At 39.9% G+C, this 20776-nt stretch overlaps 1 protein-coding gene and 1 non-coding gene across 2 annotated transcripts in view; one reads left to right on the forward strand and one right to left on the reverse strand.

Moving 5' to 3' along the window:
• Positions 1–20776, forward strand: part of LOC124160720 (mucin-5AC) — a 594376-nt gene that overhangs the window by 324517 nt on the left and 249083 nt on the right. The window lies entirely within an intron of this gene.
• On the reverse strand, positions 12309–12380 carry Trnag-ucc. The gene has a single exon. It is a non-coding gene; the product is annotated as a tRNA-Gly (tRNA).

The following is a 20776-nucleotide window of genomic DNA, read 5'->3' on the forward strand; positions in this document are numbered from 1 at the left end:
TCTAGGTGAGATAATTTGAAAGGCTGGGTGAAGCTTTACATGTATCTCTTCGCAGCTTCTCCCCTTCATTGAGGAAAGCCCATCCCTCGTCTCTCAGCCTTCTCCATCACTTAACTGCATCCCCCTTTCCTTTTATCGCTAGATTCCCCATCGCACACACCCCCCTCCCACCCATCGCATGATCCCCCCACGCAATTTCCGTTTCCTCCACATCTCGGAGGAGAAACCACTAAATATTAACATCCCCACCCACGGAGCGTTTTCTTCCAGACTCCTTTTTACTCCCCTCCCCCGATATCAGCAATTTCGCTCTCATCCCTGTAATTCTTACGTCTCCCCCCCCCCACCGAAAATTCCTTCCTTCAATCCTCCTTACCCAATGGCATCATGCGGTGCCGTTCCCTCGCAAGAATTTCCCATTTCCCCTCTTCTGCTCGACGCAGGTATCACTCTTCTTACCCTTGTAAAGACGATCGCGGTAATGAATTATTTAAAGCGAGATCCCCCTTCCCTTTTGTGTGAGGAGATACCCCGACTTTGACGCTTTACACGTGGCGTGGGTCTTTCTTTTTACCTTTGAACTAACTCTTATTATCGCTGGATTCCGATGGTGGAAAGTGAACCTTGAAACTTGCGACCAAAAATTGAGGGTGTCATCCAGCGGTACATACAAAGCTCAACCGATTCAGGCGTGATATAGTGGAAGTTCGGCATTTTGAAAAAAGGTATTTGCTCTTTTTCACCATTATTTTAATGCGTTCGATACGTTTCGGTTGACGGTCTTGTGCCAAATGATGGCTCTGTAAGCCGAAACCCGTCGTACGCATTAAATAATTGAGGAAAAGTGAACGTACCTTTTATAACAATCTATACAAAGAGTTATTTAGCTGTGTCGTATTAGCTTGATAAAGAATGTCGTGTTTGATATTCTTACCTTTTCATTAAATCTCCCGAAACTTTGAGAGCAAAAATGATAAAAATAATGAATTCGTATTGTAGTCACTTAAATTATGATAAACCCAATTTTCTCTTCAAACAAAATATGAGAAGCAGTGAAAATATTTTGAACTTTCTTGCCAAAAAGTGTGATAGGACTTATGCCGAATTTAAATTCAGTGTGTAAAAAAATGAAGGTACTATGAATGTCTCTCATGCTTCCCATCGAGTTAGGCTCTTCATTTCCGCCGACGTTTCGAGGAATTACTTTTTCATCTTCCTCAGGGCTTGTTGATGACATTCACAGCCACTATTATCCGGGAAAGAATTGAATCCTTCCATAGTCGAGCTGGGGCAACGATATAGAGTAAACTGTTGAATTTTCGAACTGTTGCTGTTATATTCGTTATGAAAACATGAGTTTTCAGAAGGGCTGTTGTATTTATCTTTTGATTAAAATATCAAAATTAATTTCTCCAGTTAATTTTGTTTGATTAATCTTGAGAAGGGCTGTTGTATTTTAATTTTTATTTAAATATAAAAATTAATTTTTTCAGTTAAATGTGTTAAACTATAGTAAAGTTGCCAAACGTTATAGTACAAGACGCGAATTCATATTATGAAGTCTCGCTCCCGCTTCCCTCTTTATAGTACACGCCATCTCCTCCTTTCATGAAGGAGACTTCTCCTCTCGGTGGAGAAGACGAGATCCGGATTCCCATGATCTTCTTCCATCCCTGACTCTCAGGCCGTTGAATGTTTTAATCCAGAGCGCATCTGATGTCTCTTCCTCTTCCCCCGATCCTCCCACCTTTTTCCATTGGGTTTCCCCTTTCGGCCGCATGCCACCTGACCACTATCGTTCCCGTCATCTCCCTCCTCTAAAACACGAAGGCAGCGGATGCCAATTCCGTGGTTAGCCCATTACCCGGAATCATCCCTCCCTCAAGAACTTCAATAATGCTGATCGGTCCTTCGGCGATGTGCAGATGGTCTCACCATGTGCATATGCATATTAGTACTCTAATCAGTTTACAAACGCTTATTGTTAGAGGGAGTGATTATTAATGGTATTTTTAAATATGTATTATACCGTTTAAGGTAGATTTCCATGGAGTGCTTAAGAAGCATTCTGGCAGCCTCCCCTTCCTTCATGTACTTCCCTCTTCACTATATGGCCTACTCCCTTTCATTCTATCTAAAAAATCGTATTCTCTTCCTTCCTCCCCCTCGTTTATCTAACATTTTACCCTTCTTTTCAATACCCCTTCCCCGCTAAGCACACGCTCCATCCACACCGTCTGTCTACTCCGTATCTCATCTAAAAGCAATCCTCTCTTCACCTACCATGTCCAGCACTTCGTCGTTCCTCTTCCTCTCAGTCCACTTTACCTTCTCCATTCTTCTCCAGACCCACATCTTGAACGCCTCCAGTTTTCTCTCGCCCTTTTCATAAGTGTCCATGTTTCCGCACCGTAAAGCGATTCAGTAGAAATTGCGAATATTACCATTCAAAGTGAATGTAGACATATTTAAACCGACGGGAGTATTTATAATTCGAGAAAAAGAATAAAAACTCAATTCAGTTTATGCATCGCAAGATCTGAGAAAACGATAAAAATATGGAATGATGGAAAATGCCGACACGTTTTCCCAAAATATTCTTGAGGATGATTATTAGAATACTAGTCAATTATAAATTAATTTCCTTTATAATTTTGGAATGATTCAGCAAGGAACGCGCTATGCTTCCATCTTCTCGGATTTAACGACTTTTTCATGCTAGTTGTTCTTTTTTTGTCGCGCTCTCGAATCGAAAATGAGATGCCCCGTTCTATACGCTTTGACGACGTTAATTCGCCCATCGTCTGGAAATTGTTTCTCATAAATGCGTGAGCCCTGAGTTTCCATTTCAATAATTTTGTCATCAGTAAACGTCTTCATTTCGAAGTTTGAACTAGTGAAGGCGAAGGATTCTTCATTTTAATCCCCTTTAGTCTGTTATGTTTCCGCTTCAAAATATCTTCTCGCTCATTGTTTCGCAACCGAAGATTACTTTTCAAAACAATAAAAAAAAATGACGAGGGAGGCTTAGGTGTCTCATTAACGACCTGGTCCTGAGATCGTTAAGTCTGTTCAATATTCCAATTGAAAATATCAAATGAATGGTGTATTTAAAGTCAAACCGAGTTAGTGGCAGGAAAATGGAGATACGGTCGGCTCAATTAGCTAGGATAGCTATAAATTTAAATATTTAAGGATTACAATATCCACATTCCATGCGAATTTTTTCGTTTTTTAAACTCTATGGATGTCGTCAACAATAGTTAAACATTTTTAAAAATACATAAGCAAGGAGTATTTGTTTTTAACTACGCCGTCGCGGATCTACATCCATAAAAAGCGGGGTATATCTGAAATCCTAATCTAGAAATAAAATAAATATAATCTATTAATAAACTTATGAAGTAATAAATGTAAACTAATAGCATATACTAGTTGCATGATATACTACGTAAATACCTGAAATCATGAACAGGAAAGTTTTATATACTAACCAACTCTTTCAAGCGATTTTCTATCCAGTAATTTCCGATCGTTCCGCTGTTTTTTAGCGTGGTGGGATATCGAATCCTGCTGTTACAATTGCGTGGGGGAATGTGGCCTTTAGTAACCCATTTAGAAACGGTTAGTTGGAATTCTTTTGAAGCCTGTTATGTCATTACTATTTTCTCGACCCTCTGAGAAATTTCCTTCCCTTTCTTCGTCCTTGACAGCCAACGGTGTCTTGTCACAAACATATTGGTGTTTACGGTTCGTTTGTATGGTTTCTTGTGACGTTTCTTCGACATCATTAGCGTATTTGCTCCGATTCTAGCGTTCAACGGGACTTACACAGCTATCTCTCACCGCCATCCAATTCTCAACCCGTAAGGAGTGACATTCAGGACAGCAAAGCTGTGATGGCTAAGTTAACACGCTTGTCTTCTATGGAAACCGACTTAAATGGTGCGGAAAGCCCCCATACTCCCCTCCCATACTCATGTTGATTGTATTGGTGAAAATTATCCTAGAATCTAAGTTCACGATACAGTTGGACGACCTTGGAGGCCACTGGGATTTTTCTGGGGCTTTAAATAGAGAGATAGAAAATATTTTTTTTTCGTAATCCCAGTACAGAATGTTTTATCAAAAATTTGAAACTTACTAAGAGGCTACTCAGCTTCATATGAGAATTCTCTAAATTTAAAAGAGAATAATAATCCGTATTGTACAAATATTACAGTATTTTGCGGGGCTTTTTTTAAAGTAATGTAGTATAAAAGTTTAAAATACAGTTTACAGTTTAAAATAAAGTTTTTTTCAAAATAGCTTTCAAGAACAAAAAAAAATGTCTGACTTGAAACCCCATCATAGTTCGATTGTTAAATTCGAGTTCAATTTGTGGAAATTCATCGTAACATATAGAGAGACAACAATATTAATATTCCGCACTTTTTATCATCTTTCTCGGTTGGTTTCAACGTGATTCAATCGTCATTTTCACATATATAGCAACTGAATTAAGTTAAAATCGACCGAAGGAAATTATGAAATAGCGTGGAAAATGTTGTAGCTTTGGTTACTGTTCCTATTTATTTATCCATCAAAATTCATTATATTGAACGAATTAAGCCTTGAGATATTCGTACTCTTACTTTTGTATCAATCCTTGTTAAAAGTAAGCATTTTATATCTGTAAATGGATTTAAATTTGATGCTCAGCCGTTTTGCTTCGGGCTGATTTCTGTTACGTTACGGTTACGTAAGACCCGTCTTATTTGCTTCCTGTCAACAGATTGGAGGCGGGACCTCCACGATTCATTCTTCGAGATTTTTTACTGTTGAGTGACACCGCTGTTCACGCATCTTCCTTCAAAATCCATCCTGCTGAATGTGACAGATAAAGGGAAAGTTGCATATTCGTGACAAGTACGGATTTTTTATAGTTGCGTGAAAGGTTATTTCTGTAGCCAGCGGTGAAATGTCTCTGAATTGCGGCCCTTATCGGCTACGTAACGGGAGATAGGTGACCTGGGCCTCCACTAAAGTGAAAAAAAAGAATATCGGTATGTCTCTTGACATGATGTTCTGTTCTAAACATTACTTTGTGTTCTACTTTGCGTCTGACGTGATGGGCCTCTCTGTTTTTTGGCGGTACCTTCGTGTTCTGTGGCTGTGTAATCAAATTGATACGGGTCGAAATTGAGCGTAAAAGGCCGAGATTTTTGGTGGAAGGTGTCAAGATTTTTCTCTCACGAAACTCTGAATGCTTAAAATACTGTTATGCAGCCTGTTGATGGCGGAGATGACTCTCTATGGAGTTTGCTGTATGGTTTTGTATATTATCGATCACGCACCAACCTTTTCAATGCCCTTTTGCTCTTTCTAGAGAAAGCTTCGTCCTTCGAACCCTGTAGTCATTACGAGAAGGAAATTTTCAACGGAAAAGAGTTTTAACTCTTTTTGGAAAGATGAGAGGCCACCCGACATTGTTAAATTTTGGCCTTTGTCTCAGTCACCAAATTTTCCGCGAATTTTACTCGCTATTTCAAGCGACGGTGATTCATACTCTCTTTATTGTATGGGAATAGTCTGCAACTCCTCTTAAAAATCATATCTGTGTGCGGATAACAAAATGCCACATTTATCTTCGGATTATTTATCCTCATAGTGCATTTTATATGCCTCCACGTATTCGGTATCCGTCGATTGCCTAAATCCTCCGTTACCTATTTTATCCATTGGTTAGAAATTAGAGATACACTTGTGTATTATTCTTTGTAATACAGATCATTTCTTACATTTTAGGGAATTTTGGCCTGCCACAAGATCTGCTGTGTCTACGATGTTTGTCTAAATTCCGTTAAAAAATCACCTTTTACAATGAACATCACGATCCTTGTCTTGTGCTTAAAAATTAACAAGTTTTCACCAATAAATGAAAATATTATTGATATAAAGACTTTAACTGAACTCTGCGTATTTTTTTCAATCAGTAAATTCGCATAGTATTGTAGATATTAGTTAACATTAAATTTATTATAAACACCTCTAGCTTACGTGATCGAATCCAATTAACTGGATACGTATATATCTTGTACATTATTATTGTATCTTCTGTAATGAATGTGTGTCATATTGTGTGTTTGTTTTTTTGTAGTTTGTACGACTAAGGGTCGGATGTATCCGGTGTGCATTGTGTCTTATCCCAGGGTAGCGTGACGATCCTTTGAGCGCGGTGCTGTCGTCTCGTCACCGGATTGTCGAGGGCAAGGGTTCATAAATTTGGGTCGTCGGTCGTCGAGGCCTTTGGGGCCAGCGTCTCCTCGACCAGTCATAAACGTCTGGATTTTCTAGACATAAGGTTATTGTCTTGCTGACGGGGATGGGTTGCTCATTTCCCGGGGTGGGTGGAGTGAAGCCACCCTTCTCCTGGTCTTGGAGACGTTGACCTGTGCCCTGACGACACGAGCGCGGGAATTCGGGGCAGTCTGTGGGAAGACACGAGAGCGACGGGGTGTGCTGCCCGTCGCAGATAATTGTAAAACTCATAACCAACCTAAGTCATTAAACTCTCTGTGATTGATTCGCGTGAATTTCAATTCTTTGGTGCCCTAAACCCGATTCCGGGAGACGCAGCCACTCGAGTCTCCCTCCTTGATCGTGGCGATCACGACACTTCAAGTGCATTAATTTCGTGAAGTCATTCAAGTCAGTGAGTCCGCATGAATACATCAAACTGTGAAGTACGCGTATTCTCTTAAGTGATTTCATTTGTTTCTTTTTTGGATGTGATTTTGTGTGTAAGCATTGTATTTTAATGCTACCCTATTTAGAGATTGATGCTGATTAACGTTGGTTTTCAACTAATTGAAACAGTAATGAAACATGAAGGATGGTTTATCTTCAGTCATGTTTCCTATATCCAGTCATATGCATCTCATGTTTCAATGACATATTAACATAGGTTAACTCTATTCTAATGTTTTTAGTTTGCCCAGCATATTGTGCTTCGGCATGAAGAGTGAAATCTCCAGCATATTTTTGTTTGATAATTTTCGCGATGGTATTATTTTTCCGGCCCCTTTCGGCAAAATGCCTACGCAAGAAGGGGAATGTGTAGGATTCCTCTTATCTCGGCATCGGATCGACCCTACATTTACGGAGCGGAGCCGTTATACCGAGAAAGTGTGCAACAGGCAATACGCGCTCGTATAACGATGTGTCGGGCGTGAAAATTTGCTTACGGCAACAATCTCTCGTCATCATCTCCCTTCGCGAAAGAAGCCGACCTTTCAATCGATACCTGTTCGCTGTTTTCTCTCCCCGCTAACTGACTTCTCTTCGATAATGAACGTGCTATTGGTGTTCAGCATGTTTTTATATTCATACCTGGTTTCACACAAGGAAATCGGTTTTTTTTAGAGAAGGCGCCGGCACTGCCTGTCGTTGGGGAAAAATAAACATCACTCATAATTCATTAAGCTATGCCCTCGTCTCAAACTGCCTGCTAATATTCTCTCGTAGGCGCAAATTGACCCTTCAGGAAATTCCTCCTCGGGGTACGTACTAGGGATTTGTATGCATTATGTGGGATAGTGATAAACGTTGTTAAAGAATCAGAACCAGGTCTCTATGGCTGGGTATTGATCGTGGCATTTCTCCTATGTCCATTTTAAGTACTCTAGAGAAGTATTAATGATTTTACAGCATGTAATTTTTAATACTTACATTTTAAATTAAAGACTTAGGTGATTAATTGGTCACAAAACGACTTCAATGGATGGTGGACTATATTTGGTCGCAAAAGGGCTTCAATAGTACGTGGGTGATTTTGTTTAGAAGTATTTCTTTCTACCTTTTATAAATTCCAAATATTATCCTTGAGTTACATGTATTAATATGTGAATCATGAAAATAATTCATCTAGAGTAATTCCAATATTACTATAGCCTGTCAGAATTTTTCCACGCAGCATTTTGTTATTGAATCTAATTTATGGGAACTTTTCTTACTCCCAACAGTGAGCATTATTAAATAATGGATTCCTTTTTAGACACAAAATTGTCGAAATTTGAATTTCGAAAATATTCATTGCTTAAAAAACATTGATTTTTATACCAGGAGAAGAAAGGTTTTTTTTCTTTGCCCGGTTCGATTGGATTAATAATTTAGTGGAGTTAGTGGAGCACACGCATGACCCTACTTCCTCGCATTTTGATGTCCTAAATAGCTCGCTATTGTCCAGAGACTAAAGATGGAGTATTTTTCTTGTTGTCTGTCCTTCCCAGTGTTTGCAGCGTTGGGTTTCATTTACGTCGCGCACGGGTGCACTTGGTATGGTATGGTATGGTATTTTGAGGAGGCGACCGACAGCTGAGGTCATTTGCGCCATGAGGGAAGGGTATGGAAGGAAGGGTGGAGAGAAACCCGGCGTCGGCATTAGCTTGCTCTTAACGAAAGGCGCCAAGGGGACCACGGCTTTACGTCCCATCCGACGGACGGAGTGTTGCTGTTGAAATATCCTCCACACAACATTCAAGCAGGGATCGGGCAGTCTTTGAAAATTCTCTGCTCCTGCCGGGATTTGAACCCGAGCCCGCTGGGTGGGAAGCCAACACTCTAGCCACCACACCAACCCGATCCCCACGGGTGCACTTGCGTCGGAGAAAAATAGAGCGCCTCATTAGACGCGGTCATTCCGCTCTTGCACTCCATGTATTTTTCAGCAGTTTTCTGCTGACCGAGTGAGCCATTACCGGGAAGTGGATGATAAATGTTTAAGTATGTATGTCATTACATGACAGGAGGCTGATCGGGGGAGGTGTGGTTCATCTAGGGAGTGGTTGAGAGGGCAATTTCCTCCCTCCTTGGGACAAAAATTAACACGCATCGGGTTTATTCCATTCCTCTCAATCCTCTCTGGAGTAACGCTAATTATTAATAATATAATATAGTGATGCTTTGAAAAATATGATATCAATAAGGGGAGTCAAGACATGGACAAAGTAATGGTTCCTGTGTACTTTTATTTGCTAGGTATATGTAATAACTCTACTAATAAATTATAAAAGGTACATATTGATAAGCCAAGAGTGACTTACAAGGACCATAATGTTATATTAATGAAATAGTGCGCATTTTTTCAAACTACCACATTATGCTAAATTGATTTTAGACTGTGCAATTTTTAAATGCTGCATACTTAGTCAAATAATTGATTTTCTGTATTAAATTTTCTGAATATCTGTATTAAAAACAATAAAGAAGGAAAAAAATATTCCGCAGTATAATAAATACAATTTGCCTTAAAGTTGTTCATAATTTACGGAACAAAATTACCTCTTTGTAGAATAAGCATTGGGGTTGGTGATTCGTTTTTAACGAGAGTCTACAAAGAACTGATGCGCCCTGTAAGAGTTTTTGTTCTTATTTTTTTAACGCTCCATATGACTACCACGGAATGAATCGGCATATTTTGAATTTTCTGGAGAGAAGAGATCAGGGTTTGACCTTTGATCCGTGCCAGTTTATTCTGAAGACTCTATCACGTTGCCATTTGACTACGCCCTGTAGGCAAGAAAACGTTTCTCGCGTCTCATTCGTGTTAACCGTTCTTTGGAGAGAGCAAAGGTCACTGCACAGGCTCGAATAAACCCCATCCGCGGAGGAGACAAGTTGATCGGCCTCGCTTTGCCGAGTCACTTTGCCTGACTCTAAGCTAGCTTTGCCCTCCGTAATTTAGAGCGAGATACCGAGAATCTGATTCTGTTTTCTCTCGCGAGCGTTGAAAGCTGTTAGTTCACTTCACTATGATTGTTTGAATCTACAGATCTCAGCCGAAAGATCTACTCAATTTTCCATAGCCACGAAACAAGATGTTACCCTAGAGTAAGTTTGTACTTATTCTATGATATTACTTTAAGACGACCCGTCACACCCCCTCACCGATCGTGTTTTCCTTTTAATCGTCAAGAAATACCCGTTTATTACTCAAGGAGTCGCGTTAAAATTTTTGTGCGTAATGAGTTGAGCTTTTCCAACTTATTCATTTGTGTCAAGTTTAAACATTTTTGAATCTGAGAAAAATTTTATGGAAATTTTTCAAATTTGAGATAATGGCAAATGTTGAAAATATTCCTCACCCTGTGCACTGAAAATTTCAAGATGGTAGCTTATGTTTTTAAAATTTAAACCGCCACTGAAAAGTTATTCACCCTCGTCCGGAGGTTTCGTCAAGGAAAGAAATAGCTTCTTTATAATGCTCAATCAATAGGGGTTCAATGATTTTCCCCCCTCGTTCTGCTTTTTTTTAGTAATTACATTTCAAGGTTTCGCGCAACCGCATTTTTGTGATGATAATAGTTTTTAGTGCATGGAAAACAGTTTTAATGGTTAGAAAATTATTGCTTTTCTCATAAAAAGTGATATATTATGTGTCGTAGAAGCTGGGAAACTTGTTGATATGTGTATCAATTAATCTGTATCCATAATTAATTCAATAACTGCGTGGGACAAATTGTTATGAGTCCTTATTTTAACTCGTGTTGTAGCGTCCCACTGTAATATTATTGCTTTTGCTCTATTTATCCAAAATCTCAGTGCACGTCGGTAAAGTTTTTGCTTGTAGTCGGTATCAATAAATAAAATTTGGTTTTGGATTTCGGAAAATTGAGTGCTGGTGTCTTTCAACGCTGATTACCGTAAATATCCGTGTTGACACAGTTCAGGATTTGTATTCAGGTTAAATTTGCCATCAATCAACCATCCGGTCAACATCAAATCTTGAAAAACTCCAGCTGGAATAATTTCTCCTGAACCGAAGAAAATTGTTCACCTCGTGCGAAGATGGATTAGATGTTGGTTTCATTTCTTGTATGCTGCCCTACAATCCTCTGAGAAATATTCCCCGTAGCTCCCTCGGAAGCATGTAAAAAATTATCGGCCAAAACATTATTTCTCTATGTCGTTTACTCGGATTAAAAAAATAGGTCACTCGTTTCAGAACTACTGTTGCGTGCTTTCGCTTAATATGATCCAGCTTGCTGTATACCACCAACTGAATGACTGTAAGAAAACTAGCCAATTACGCTGAAATGCGGCTTGCGTAATATAATATGTCGGATATGTCAGGAGACTGCAAGCGTTTTATGTGAGCCTGTGATTGCAGCACTTGCCGCGGTGAGAGGCTTATTCTTTGATTAAAATCATGGAAAACCTTGGTCGGTTATTCCTTAAAACGGAATTGAAATCTAGTGGTAAAACTACGTGTCTCCCGCTGATTGCCTCTCATCAAGAGGAGAAAAATGTTCACCTTTGCGAGGAAATATTATCGTGCTATTTGGCTGCGTGAGGAGAGGATATTATCTTCGACCGCTGGTAATATTCTTCCCTTGCGGCTTTCCGATTTTCATTTTTTCGGCTCTGAGAGAATACGTCATGGGCGTTTAATGGCCATTTCTCGGAAATTGGCCATGTTGGGGTGCTTGATGTCTTGAATTTAGTGATCATAATGGCTGTGAACAGTGCTGCTAAATTTTCCTATAACCGTCACTCCATAGGATTTCGTACCCTTTCATGCTATTCTTCTTTTAGGTGTGCGCTGGAATTTTTTTACATCTCAGGAAGTAAAAGTAGGTAATAATTTGTGTGAGGGCGAATCCATTATTTCAATGGATTCATTTAAAATCTTGAATCCCTGCCTAATCTCAACTTTAATCCATCATATCCTTAGGTGTCTGGAGCACCCTTTTATTGTTACCTATTTTAAGCGATTGATTTTAAGTATTTTTAAGCAGTTTGAAGTTATTAAATACAAAAGAGTTGTTATGGGTATAGCTTACGGTGAAGTTTGGCTTTTTGCACCCACGGAGTCGTTATAAACAATTCATACTAAACTGTAAAATCCTACCAGAGGCAATACGTATTTTTGGTAGTTCGACTGCGGGAACAGTTCCTATTCCTCAGGCCGCAAGATATTGCGCAATGAGGAGTTACTGTCTCATTAGAATATCCTGTTAGAAAAATGGTTCGCTTATTTTTTTCATTTCACTGTTTTTAACACCTATATTTTATTTTAAATATATTTGTAACAATTAACAGTGAGTCAGTCATAAAATACAATGGCAAAAAGGAGGTGCAAACTTAATTGTTCCCTTATTAATTAGGCTCACAATCGGTAAAAGGAATTTAATACATTTAAAATTATTTTGCGGGAAAACATTCTCGGGCGAAGTGGTGAAGACTGAGGGAATGTCGGTAGTTCGGGTTCGTCATGATTTCAAAGTACGGGAATTTAAACTGCGCTTTCAATGTTTTGAAAAAAAAAGTGCGTCGGCCGGGAATCGAACCCGGATCAACTGCTTGGAAGGCAACTATGCTGACCATTACACCACCGACGCCTTGTGGAAGAGATTGCCGTTTGGGAGGATGATATACCCTTTCTAAAACCTCTGGAGCATCGTAAGCTTCTGACCTACTTACACTCTCCCCGGCGAATCGTCTGAAGGGATGCTCGTCCCGCGAAAAGATAGGAATCTTTTAAAGACTTATTTTTCTACTTTTATTATGCTAAAGTCTTTAATCAGGACTGTGGGCATACAATTGCTTTTCTAAGGTCTTTTTATGTGGCAAAAGTTTCGATTCGAGGTGACTCAAATAGGATCCCACTGCTTCCCAAGTTATAGAATTCATTTCATCTTCCAGTTTGTGACTCCCTATGTTAATGTTACTTTTGTCGTATTATGGTTTCATTATTTTAATACTGAAAAAAAATACTGGAAAATTTACACGATTATGAAATTAATTACGACCTAGTTTTCAAAGTTACTACATCATCTTCAAAGAGTGGTTCAGTGCCTGAAAGATGATTTAGTGACATTTGAACCAAGGTAGTAATTTCTATTTCATTATCGTGAACAATTGCGAGTATTTATTTTAAAATGGTCAAATTTCCACTCCATCACGCCTAAAATATTTTTATTATTTAAGTACATGAACTTTATTATATATCCTGAATCCACACGTTTGTAGTATTAATCTTCAACTCATTTTCAGAACTTCGATACGAGATACTCTCACCTCTCAAAGGGCATCCTTCGCATCCCATTAAATGGTTTTCTGGACTAGTAGGTTTCTTTTTCTCGAGCATAAAGGATCGAATTTCGGTATCGGGTGCTTTGAATGTTTAATCTCCACTACTAATCTCGCCTCCTCGCTACCTCCTCCGGTCATTCCTCCGCCTCGGCGTCCTCTCCCTCTCTCTCTCGCTCTTGCCTCGCGTGGACCGCAAGGCACTTTCTCACAAATGCTGCGTCTCCCTCTCACTCCAGTGCCATGAATAAAAGGCGAGTAGCATTCCACACTTCGCGAGCCAGTTCGCGCTTCTCTCCTCCCTTGTCATTTGCTCTCGCTTTATATCCTTGCGTTACTCTCCTATCCTGTGCCTTCCCGCGAAAGTTTCATCAATTATGAGCCTTACGCCTCTTTGTATGGTTTAATCATCGGAGACCTCTGAGTGCTTCATTCCATATGCATAGTGTTACCATCAAGGATGACAATAGAAACTGAACGAAAGTCAAAACCAGTAAAATTGCAATAGTTTCGTTCCCGAGAGCGAAATGAAGAAACGAAACGAAATGGAAAATTTAAACTCAAAGTCAAAACGATATCGGAGTCAAAACTACTTCGGGGCGAAGCTAAGCTAAATGTCCGGGACGAAACGAAACACAAATTATGTTTCGTACCGGACGGACCACGTGCTTCACCTTCGAACAGTTTAGTTTCGACCCAAACACCGTACGAAGTACGGTTCAATGAAGTATAGGTTCGGCCTACCGCCATTAAATGCATGGGGCACTCATATTTTTGCCAGCAACAGGAGAACGGTGAATACAAACTGGAAATTCGATTTTTAAGCTCGATGTTTTAGCCTCTCCACACGTCTGTCAAACGGAATGGGTCGAAACTATTCCCTCTTATCCCCCTCCACTCAACTTCTGGTATCAAAACTTTACTATGAGCAGCGGAGTTTCGATTAATTTAGTTTCTTTCTCGGGAGTAAAGTTTCGTCCCGGGTCGAAACTAAACTCCTTAGTTATTTTAATTTCGTGCGGGAACGAAACTAAACCTAGGTCTCGTATATTCGTTTCCCGCCGGGTCTAAACGGAATATTTTCGTTTTGTTTCACTTGCCATCCCTGGTTACAGTTCCTGGATTGGTGCACTGAAGGCCCCCACTTTTCTTTGCATTCAATGTCAGTTCCCCCCTTTGGTTCTACCTTTCCGCTTTCTTCTTCATATTCTACATTTACTTATCCCTCAGTATTCCCTTAGGTTTTTTCTCTCAGTTTTTCCTCAAATTTCAGTGTATACTTAAATTGAAGGCGGTAAAAATCGGGCTGTTCAAGTCGTTACCCCGCTGCAGTGAAATTTTGGATGAAAATAATTTCAGGTGTAACTTTTTTGGAAGGTATTCATAATCATAATGACAAATAATAACTAAGTACGTGTTTTCTACAGAACTTTTTAGGTGAGTAAAAGCGAGTACCAATCTTAGGATCGAAGTACTATATATGTAATGATGACCGTCTCTTCACCTTAGCCGCTTCTCTGTTTCATCTTCCGAGTCCGTCTCTTGCCGGGGTAGAAGGAGCGTTTTCTATGCTCCCCGGAGGCGGCGGAGACCGCAGCGAGCCGTCTGCGGTCGTTACAGCCACCTGCAACAATGGGAAGGACTTCCCGGTCCGTCATCAAAGCAGAGAACGTTAGGGCGAAGGAGAGGGGCTCGCTCCTCTTTGCCCCGCTCAAGCTATATTATAGCCTCATTCAACGACCTCTTGCGAGGCGTGATTCCTGAGATGAGATGTGTGAGGACCCATGAGGCGAGAGAAAGCCACGGTTGTATCGCCGCGCGCGTGTCCTTCTGTCCTGTCGTGCAGCCATTTACTGACGTGATGCTCGTTGAAAACTGAAGATATCATGTAGGCATTTTTCGGGCGCAAAGAGTGGTCCTTGGCTGTACTTTCAACTCTCAAATGTGATTATTTAACTCACTAGATGTAATTATCGGAGACAATTATCATACTTGAAGTGCAGTAGGAGTTTCTTGACAAAGTTGAATTTTCTATGAATTATAAAATATAACATGTGAAATAGTATCAGGCTTTATGTGGTGGAAATACGATATGGCCATGACAAATGTCAAATGTTTAAGACATATATTTTAATTTCCACTCTTATTACAAAACTCCACTACCGACTATGGTTTCGACACTTTTTGGTAATTCTCCGGTGAGAGAATTACCTAAGAGTGTCGAAACCATGGTCGGTAGTAGAGTTGTGTATTAAGGTGTTAAAATTGCTATTTATATTTTATGATGGACCTTAAATTTAAGTTCAAACAAGTCATATGCCAGGAAATCAAGACAAATACGACCGATTCAGAGGTAGTGATGGGTCTTTACAATCCTAAAAGCGGTCGCTAAAGTTAGTCGATACACAACTATCCCCCTTGATTGAATGAGGTATTTTATTTGCTTTTCTTATATTCCACGTGCAGTTGCTTAGTCTGCGTTGAATAGGGCACATTTGTCGTCAAGGGTTCGGTAGGCAAAAGCAGTGACGGCGCTAGCAGGTGCGGGGCTAGGGGCGAACCTTCAGTGCGGGGCCCTTCACTTAAAATATTAAACTCTATACCCCATCTACGAACTCGAGCATTTTGAATCCCTACCACTCTCTGGCTAAGTATGTGTTCCCCTCCCAAATTCAGACTTCGTAATTACGCCGTTATGATACCATCACGCAGTTGAGTTCAAAATAGTATAACACAAATTAAATTTATAATTATATTTATTCATAAAATTATAACGTAAAATAAACATAAAAAGCGCACTTTTTACTTTAAATTACTGCATTATTATTCCTTTTTCATAATATTATTTTTTGTCTAGCTCGGACTTAACAATACAGTAATAGTTGAAATTGCGTTTTCAAACCATCGTATATTTTAATTTTTTTTCACGAACGCGGGGCCCCCCAAAGCGCGGGGCCCGGGGCAGTCGCCCCGCCCTAAGGCCGGCTCTGGGCAAAAGTGTGGTTTAAAAAACGACAAAGTACCCCTTAAAATAAAGGAAATAAACTCTTGAGCTACGTTGATGAAACCGTAGGAGGCGAAAGGATCATAATAGGGTGATTTCCTATAATTTTTTATTGCCTAAATCGAAAGATTATTACTCCTGGAGTACGTATATCACGCTTTTAGATTTTTAAATGGCGATAGCTATTTTTGACGATTAATGGAAAGTGAAAATTTTCAAGCGCGCGAAAGCGCGACGGATAAGTATGAATGCTGGGAAAAGCCCGTGTGACGTCATTCTAATTCCGGCTGCCGCCGTGTGAGGCCACCTTGGTGCGAATCTATAAGCGCCGCTACGGTGCAGGCTGCTAGCAGGTAGCAGAGTTCCCTGCTAGCAGCTACCGCTTGGCTTAAATAAGGATTATTAATACCTTATCAAAAGATGGAAACTTTCCGACCTTAGGCATATTTTAATAGATGATTATTGAGAGATGTTTTCCTGAGCTCAGTGCCCCATTTTGGAACTTAATTAATCCATGAAAATTATATTTTGTATTTTTGATTACTCTTATAGCATTTGTAATTTAAATTAAATACGGAAGTGTTTTTTAAAGTGATTCGCATGACTTTTGGAGGCATTGGTCGTTAAGTATATGTATACCTTTTCAAAATTGGTTATTTCCATCACCTCTGTAGTGAGCATGCGGTTTAGTCGATATTTTTCTCTAATCCAGCTTTCCAGGAACAAATGCTCATTTATTCAAAAGATCAATATACATATATTATATTGTTAAACTTAGTTTTTTGGTCAAGTGTGTATTTATTTTTAAATCAATATCAAAATTGCGCGGCGTATACCCATTTGGGAACATGCTTGAAAACGCATTTAAAAATTATTGTTCGGGTTCTCTTTCATAATATCTCTTAATTACTTGTAGAATAAATAGGATATGCAAAAATCAATAAAAATCAGTTTGTAAGTTAGTTCAGTTTTTAAAGGGTTAAAGTTTTCACTATGGTAGTAATAAACGGAAAGTGAGGGTGACTTGATGATCAGCACCGTTTTCACCCCCACAATTCCCAGTTCATGTGGTTGCTTAATCCCTGCGATATTTGATCTGCCCGCTTGTACAAGAAATCCCATTTTGATTACCGCCGAAGGGAGGAGGCATGAAATGTTTTAATTAATTTCAGTGGAAAGGGTTCTTACGGGTTGGTAGGGGATAGGGCAACCCTGAAAATCGTAGCCAAAGGATTGCTCCGTTTGGCTTCAAAGCAGCTTACGAAGGAAGACAATAGGCTCCCTTAGTGGTACGTTTTACTATCTCGCTTTCCTTTAAAATACGGATTGTATGCACGATATAGATGATTTGCCTTTTTTAGATTGCTAAATATATTTGAGTGATAAAGCGGATATTTTCTCCTAGGTTAGCAATGAAATTTAAGCCGCAAAAAAACTTCAAAATCTATTGCATTCCTTACAAAGTCTGGATTTAGTTTCCAGTTTGTTTATTAAACATTGAGTTCAGTGGAAAACTTTTCGTGGTTGATTTCTACGTATTTATATGTTATTATTTCATAATTAGCGGTAATGGAGAACACAATTAATTTTATCCTCTTGTTTACATTTTGTTAAGTCTGAGGATGACAAGAAAGATTTGACAAAACGCCCAAGAAGTAAAACTCTTCTCTGCTTTTTTTAAAAAAATCGTGACGAAATCGTAATCTAAGAAATTTATAGAATGAAGGTGGCTAAGAAAAATGTATGAAGACTTCATAATTGTTCATTGCAGCGACGCCTGTTAAGGCCGTTTTACACGGGGCTCGTACTTGCACCATCTGGCGTGTGTAAAAAGGCGCTGTCAAAATTGCGTCATGAAAAGCGGTGAATTGTTGGAACACATGCGAGCATTCGTGAACGTGAGATGGAAAATAGCCCATGTTCTAATTTCGTTATATCATATGCGAAATTCCACGCCATAAAGAGAAATGAATGCAGTTCCAACCTGCGCAATTCCGTGTCCCGTGTAAAACGGGCTTTAGAATTTGCGTGTAAGTATATATTCACGTTTACACACAGTAGCGGCCGATTCCTCTCTATTTGCATACATCTGGTGATTTACTTATGGTCAACGCGAGCGTAACGTGTCCATGCGGTAGTGATTGTAAATTCAAGCCCTTTCCCTCGGAGGAAACCGATTTTCATTTCATAAGCCCTTTTTCTTCCATCGTCCCAATAGCGATAAGCGTTTATGGAACAGCTCCTAACGAAGCTGCAGCCACGCACTGAAAGGGTCGGAATTGTTTGTTTTCGTCGGAGCGAGCTGGTTTGAAAGCGGGAAGAGAGAGGGAGAGGAGGTTTACTCGATGGAATCCCGTTGTCAACGTCCCGGTTCAATATCCAGCAGTCGAAGGGAGAGCGTGAGTGTTTTTTTTCGAGTGGGGAAAAGAGGTGTGACGCAAGGAGAGACCGATGCATCGCTGCATGAGGGGAAGGAAGGAACGCTACGAAAAGAACGCTGCACCTGATACCCTGTTCAGACAACGTTGGTTCTTACGCGCGTAGGGAGAAAATCTTCCCGTGTAATCATATTCATTCGCTTATTATTCACAGTTCAGTGACGTAACTATGGCGGAGTTAGGGGTATAGATCCCCCCAAAAGCCTCAGAGAAATTAAAAAATATTTAAAACTATTTTCTAGTCTTGACATATAATAACTGCATCTTCTTAAAGTTAAATTTTTAATGCCAAAATGATGTAAAATGTATTTCCAGGCATGTCATTTTTCGAAAATTTTCCTAGGTTCCGTTGTCTGGGAGGGAGGGTAGCCACCCCAGGCCATCTCATCCCCCCAAAGCATATTCCTAGTTATGCCACTTTCGCTGCTCATTACTCTGTCATTGTAACATGGGCTAAATGGGGGATACTCCATAGCCCCCATAATGTTCCTGGTAAATTTGTTTAGATTAGTCTCTTAAAACAATGTGTTAAGTACTATCTAAGACTAAAATTTATTCAAACTTTGGATGTTTTTGTTTTCAAAGTACTTGAATGTATAGGCACCCCTAACCCCCAAAACTCCGCCCGTGCATCGTATTATGGTAGGTAAGCGCTGCCGTCGCAGTCTGACAAAGGTTTTGTGAAACGATTTCAGAGAGATGTACCAATAAAAAATTAGGAGAAGAGAAGGAAATACTCAATCTCTTTAGTTTTAAACTTGGGAATTGCAAAGTTAATATGGTTATTGGACACGAGACTAGACTGAGGACTTAAAATCCCAAATTTATACCAAGAATCCAACTGATAGGGGAATGGCTACTAACTTAGCAAATTGTGGATAGTTTATTTAATAATATTGAATGAAGCTTTTTAGTATTTATTGCATTCCAGCATAATACATTAATGGTACAATTAATTACCAAAACAGGCCAGTTGAATGCTACGTACAAAATTCTGTGCGAATTTAGAATATTGCTAACACCGAACATATCTGTCCGCAAAACAATCCCTTGGGTATTGTAAATTCTCCCATTCCTTCCATGAAGTTGGGTTGTTACGCTCTTATTCACTAGCGTTGTCTTGAGCGAGGGTATGAGGTAGCGACTTTCCACGGGGAAGTAGGCGAGGTTGCTGTGTGCGGGGTGACTCTCACCCGGGCGATAAATTCCCAGTCACCAAGCGCGCGTGAATCACTACGGGGAGATGCTAATTCCCGCCTTATGGTCGACATATCGTCATTTTTGGGCTCTTTGCCCCCTGAATTTTTCGCCTACCACCCGGCTCTCTAACACGTTTCGCCGAAACGTACGCGGCGGACTTTGTCACTCTGTTTAGGGTTCCATCGTTTCGGCGGGAAGCGGATATTTTCGGCGCTTCCCACGCTAAGCGCCGGGGAGAATGTGTCATTTTCGCTTCTCGAAATCGTTTTCGGCGTGATTGGCCGCGTCTCCCCCGCGGATTGTCCCCCTAGGTTAGGTTTGTATTAGCATGTGTGCGGGATAAGTGTTGGCCAGGAGATGGCGTTCGGGGAATAGTGTACGGTGGAAAGCGTGTACCACTGTTCGTTTCTCCCGCCCTCATCTCATTAACGAGCTTCAACTTTCACTTTTTTTCTGATTTTTTTTAAAGCTTTCCTCCTGAGATACCTCAGCTGTCCACCCCCTAGGCACGCAACATCTCACGTCCATCATACTGTTTCCCAACAGCCGCGCGTTTAAGTCGGACGAGCTTTTTTGAAAAAATAATTCAAAGTAACATACCGGTTAAGGTCGGTCGTTGTTTCCAAGCTGAAGTCATTTTAATTTTAAAGTCTAGAAGAAATCTTTCCCAATAAGTAGAAAGCGTTCGTAAAAAATACGTTTTTGTGCAGAATATAATTATTTACAAAACAACCCGCTCAGTTTTTCAAGCGGAAGGTTAGAATGGATAATAAGTAACTAGAGCTCCCACCAAGCATCCATCGTTCCATTCGACATAAAGCTGTAACAGAAATACATAAAAGCTCAAAATCAAAGATAAATATTTACGTAGATGCAAGGTTTGAATCTAACACAGGGTTTGCAGGGGCAAATGGAAACCGGTTCTCAAAAACGATAAAATGAAAAAAATGCGTTGTAAATGCAGAAAGAAAAAAAAGCATTCTGACAAAGAAAAAATTAATCGTCCTAGCGAGTGCCATCATTAATTTAATGAATTACGTAGCAATAGCTATCCCTGATAGTG

The sequence above is a fragment of the Ischnura elegans genome, chromosome 6, assembly GCF_921293095.1.
Source record: "Ischnura elegans chromosome 6, ioIscEleg1.1, whole genome shotgun sequence".
Taxonomy (NCBI): domain Eukaryota; kingdom Metazoa; phylum Arthropoda; class Insecta; order Odonata; family Coenagrionidae; genus Ischnura; species Ischnura elegans.